The sequence below is a fragment of the Diplotaxodon limnothrissa genome, linkage group LG18, assembly GCF_057381915.1.
Source record: "Diplotaxodon limnothrissa isolate DT_005_m linkage group LG18, D_limnothrissa_male_GT1.1, whole genome shotgun sequence".
Taxonomy (NCBI): domain Eukaryota; kingdom Metazoa; phylum Chordata; class Actinopteri; order Cichliformes; family Cichlidae; genus Diplotaxodon; species Diplotaxodon limnothrissa.
Window position 1 is genome coordinate 43051223 of NC_140613.1, and position 5136 is coordinate 43056358.

General features: G+C 46.3%; 1 non-coding gene across 1 annotated transcript; it reads right to left on the reverse strand.

Annotated features, from left to right (window-relative positions):
- Nucleotides 1–4758: 4758 nt before the first annotated feature.
- trnap-agg (transfer RNA proline (anticodon AGG)) lies at nucleotides 4759–4830 on the reverse strand. The gene has a single exon. It is a non-coding gene; the product is annotated as a tRNA-Pro (tRNA).
- Nucleotides 4831–5136: the final 306 nt, after the last annotated feature.

Here is a 5136-nt window from a genome sequence, read left to right on the forward strand (position 1 = left end):
ATCTGAAAACTCTTTTCTTGCTGCGTCACGACTGACTTTTTAGCTAACGTAAGCTAAAGTGGCAGTGTCTGTTTTTGTTTTTGATGCTGTCACCGGTACGAGATTCCGGAATGGCACCACTTACCTCAACATCCAGCTGTGAAAGCTGCATCAACCTGAGTCAACAAGTGATCAAGCTGGAGCAAAGGATATCCACGCTATACCAAATCCAGGGGGCTGAATGCGAACTTGACACGATCCTCCTTGGCAAAGCTCAAACCACCGCTACTAGCGCTGAGCTAGCCGACACAGTGCACCATCCAGCTGCTGTGTCCCAAGATCCCCCCAACAGTCAACACAGGCTCTCAACTTGCGTCGCTGGTGCTTCTGCCAAGGACGAGAACTCCTGGTTTCAGCTAGGGGCCAGACCCAAGGCTCTGGTCAGCTCCACTCCACTCCAACCAGCGCCATGGACCATGGTTGAGACGCGTGGTGGCTGCAGAGGGGGCAGGAGGATCCGTCTCTCGCACCCTCACCCCTCCGGTGCGGTAGTATTGGAGAATAAATTCAATGTCCTGGATCCTGTGGACTTTCCTCCTCTGACCGCTAGCCCTCGCCATCCCGCTGTGTCGCTGAGGTCTGCGCCATCTCCACCACTACGCCCCCGGAGCCGCGGCGGGCAACCCGACGCTGTGGTGCAAACTCACCGCGGAGAGCTGTGCTTTACCCCGGCTCCTCGGAGAAGAGGACCCACGGCGCGGCTACCTGGGAGTCACTCACGCAGTCCGGCTGGCGCATCTCCATCTGAACACCCCCGGTGTCGCGGCGCGGGCGTCTCAGATGGCCAACAGCCCTCGGTGGCACCTCCTCTCTCCACGCTGGTCCTCGGGGATTCCATCGTCAGGAACGTGCGGATGAGGGGGGCGCTCACGCTGTCGTTCCCGGGAGCCACTGTTGTTGACATAGTGGACAGAATTCCCAACATTCTGGCATCCCACCCACAGGTTAACCGGCTCATCATCCACATCGGCACCAATGATATCCCCAAACAGCAATCTGAGCTGCTGAAGTTGGACTTCCTCGAACTCTTCAGCCTTCTTGGTCAGTTGCAGGTGAGTGCTTTTATCTCTGGGCCCACCCCCACCTGTGGCAGAGGGATAGGCCGTTTCAGCCGGCTGCTCAGCCTTAACACCTGGCTTTCCTCTGCCTGTGTCTCCCACGGCGTGGGTTTTATTAACAACTTTGATGCCTTCTGGGAGAGGAGGCATCTTTTTGGGGCAGACGGGCTCCACCTCAACGCCTGGGGACGCCGTTTGCTGTCCGCCAATTTGGCATTTGGCGTACAGCACTCCCGCACATCGCCACTGTCTGCCACTGACTGATGTTCCCCTGGTCCCAGCTCCTATATTTGTTCCACTTTTAACAGTAATACACAAAACTCTGGACTAGGACCTTTCTCTCCCACAGTCAACACAATACCCGTCATAATCACAAACAGAGAGCAACAGAATTATCATAAATCCAGTAACTCCAAAAACATTAATAACCTCCGGCCTCTTCAAAAATATCAACATCCATTCAACTCTATTGTCAATAATCCACCAGTCTCAATCAGTATGGCACTTTTAAATGTACGCTCTCTGTCGAACAAGTCTTTTATTATTAATGATTTAATTTTAGATAATAAACTTGACTGTTTATTTTTAACTGAAACATGGCTGGGCTCGGATGCACCAGTTGTTCTCACTGAGGCCTCCCCACCAAATTTTAATTTCTCTTTTTCTATTAGAAGTGGTGAGAGAGGTGGTGGGACTGCATCTTTAGCCAACAACACACTCACCACCAAACAAATTTTATTTGATCATTTTACCACTTTTGAATTCCATGCTATTGTTTTCAGCAGCCCTCCAGTTTTATCTGTCACAATTTATAGACCACCTAAAGACAGCGCTGCTTTTATCAAGGTATTCTCAGAATTTTTAACAAACATACATTCAAAATATAATATGATAATTTTAACCGGTGATTTTAACCTGCACATAGATAATCCTTCTGACCCTGCAACAAAAGAATTCTTAAACATTCTTCACTGTTTGGATTTTATCCAGCACGTCACGCAGCCGACTCACAACAGAGGACACACGCTGGTGGACAGCCCATGGGTGATGACCAGGTCCAGAGTGTGTCCTCTCAAAAGAAATTGCAGGGCAGCAGAAAGGAGATGGAGGAAAAATAAAAATAATATCAACCATCAAATATTTTCCGAGCAACTTAAAATGTACAATAATACATTAAGGAAGTCAAGAAATTCATACTTCGCCAAAATAATCAGTATTAACAAAAATAATCCCAAGGTCCTCTTTTCCACCATAGATCATTTATTTAACCCTGATTTTAAAAGCTCCCAAAGAACCCCCACAGACTCGCTCTGTGAGCAGTTTGCAGACCACTTCAGGGGAAAGATCAGCGCCATCAGATCTGATATTTTATCTAATCGCGATATGATTGTAAACACATCTGAGGGCTCGATTGTACCTGAGGAGACACTGGACAGCTTTGTCCTGGTTAATGCTGAGAACTTTCAGAAGGTTTTCTCCACAGTGAGACCCACCACATGTCTTTTAGATCCAATTCCTTCTTCACTCTTTAAAACACTTTATGGATTTTTTGAGGCTGAGCTTTTATACATGATGAATTGCTCTCTTCAGTTGGGTGTCTTCCCTGCTGCCTTTAAAACGGCGGTGGTGAGGCTCCTTCTGAAGAAGAGCAATTTGGATTGTAATGATTTTAATAACTACAGACCTGTATCCAACTCACCATTTTTAAGTAAAGTCTTAGAAAAACTTGTTTTTACTCAGATTACTGATTTTCTCAATGATAGACAGATCCTGGAGATATTCCAGTCTGGATTTAGGGTGAACCACAGCACAGAGACGGCTCTCCTAAAGGTTTTAAATGATCTTAGATGTAACTGGGACGCCCAAAAGCTCTCAGTCCTGGTGCTACTGGATCTAAGCGCAGCCTTTGATACAGTAGACCACGCTATTCTTTTAAACAGACTAAAACACATGGTGGGCCTCTCTGGTGCTGTACACAACTGGTTCACTTCCTATCTCTCTGACAGATCTTTTATGGTGAGTATGGATACATGCTCCTCTAAGATCCATAAAATGACATGTGGTGTGCCTCAAGGGTCGGTTCTAGGCCCTGTACTTTTTAATTTGTATATGTTGCCTCTCGGCAGTGTCATCAGGAGGCATGGAGTGAACGTCCACAGTTACGCTGATGACACGCAGCTGTACATCTCCGTGTCTCCTGATGACACCAGACCAATGGATGCCCTTTTTAACTGTGTCTTGGATATAAGATCTTGGATGGCAGAAAACTTTTTACAGCTTAACCAGGACAAAACTGAAGTTTTAATTGTCGGTCCTGAGGCTCAGAGAGAGAAACTCTTGTCTAAATTAGAGGCATTTTCACTATGTCCTTCGCTACAAGTGCAAAACCTGGGTGTTATTTTTGACTCTGAGCTTGGTTTTATCCCACATGTTAAACATGTAACCAAAATTGGATTTTATCATCTAAAAAATATAGCCAGAGTCGCCCTATTCTCTCTCGGGCCAACACGGAGATGCTGATGCATGCTTTTATTACCAGTCGCATTGATTACTGTAATGCCCTGCTCTCTGGTCTTCCTAAGAAGAATATTTCACCTTTACAACTCTTGCAAAACTCGGCAGCTCGTGTGCTGACGAAGACCAGAGGGCGGGCCCACATTACACCGGTTTTAGAATCGCTGCACTGGCTCCCCGTGTGTTTCAGGATCGATTTTAAAGTTCTTTTATTGGTTTTTAAATGTCTTAATGGTCTTGGGCCTTCTTATCTCTCAGATCTGCTTTTACCATACGAACCCTCGCGGACCCTGAGGTCCTCTGGTACTGGCCTTTTGATTGTCCCTAAAGTCAGGACACATACTCACGGAGAGGCAGCTTTTCAGTGGTATGGTCCTCGTCTGTGGAACAGCCTGCCGGAGGAGCTCAGGGCCGCAGAGAACGTACATGTTTTTAAGAACAGGCTCAAGACCCACCTTTTTAATTTAGCTTTTACTTAGCGTTTATTTATTTTATGCTTATTCTATCCTGTTATTCTATTATTAATTTAGGATTTACCTAATATTTTTTGATTTTATTCTTATTCATTTTTTAATCTTCTTACTCTATTTATATTTATATTGTATCCTGTTCTTATTTATTTTATCATTTTACCCTGTATACATCGTATTGCGTCATATCTCCAGTGTTTCCTCGGAGGGCGCTCTCTGCACCGGGGCTGTTATTGACCGTGGCTGCTGGGTCTCTGGGGTCCTCTCAGCCTGGTTGGGGGGCTCCTTTGCCTCCCTCCCGCTGTGTGCCCAGCCCGGAGGCTGCGGTCTGTGACCGGCTCCCGGTGCAGACGGCTCTCTGTTATAATGTTTCCTCACTTGGCTCATGCGAGCCCAGCCCAATTTTTACTCTTTAAGTGTGCGCGTGTGTGTATGTGTGTGTGTGTGTGTGTGGGGGGGGGGATATATGTGTATTGAGAGTGTGGGGAGTGAGTTGGAGGGTGGGGTGGGCTGCTTTTAACTATGTAAAGCACTTTGTGCTACATTTTTTCTGTATGAAAAGTGCTTTATAAATAAAGATTGATTGAAAGGTTTGGTACCCAACACATTTACAATGCCCCAGAAGGAATGTGTCTTACCAAAGAATTCCATGAAGGTAAGAGCTTGTGATTTTAAGGGGGCTCGTCCGGGATTTGAACCCGGGACCTCTCGCACCCTAAGCGAGAATCATATGCCTAGACCAACGAGCCACAGGAGGCCTGCGTTCAAGTCTGCAACTCTGAAAGGATAGACTTATATCGGCCTTCAAATTCAAGCAGGAATGGTGCTAAGTTCTCTTCAGTATTCATTTTTGTACCTTCAGGCCTTTGCTACTGACAAGCTCCAACAGGGATGACTCCAGAGGGACTGCACACAGTGAATGAGAAAAAAGGGTTCCCAGTCATCCACGTCATGGTAGTCTGATGAGCTTTGAAAGAAAGCAGCTGGAATTCTCTAAGTGCCTTGAAGACCTTTCACCTCTCCTCTGAGAACCTTCGTTAGATCTAAAACTAAAC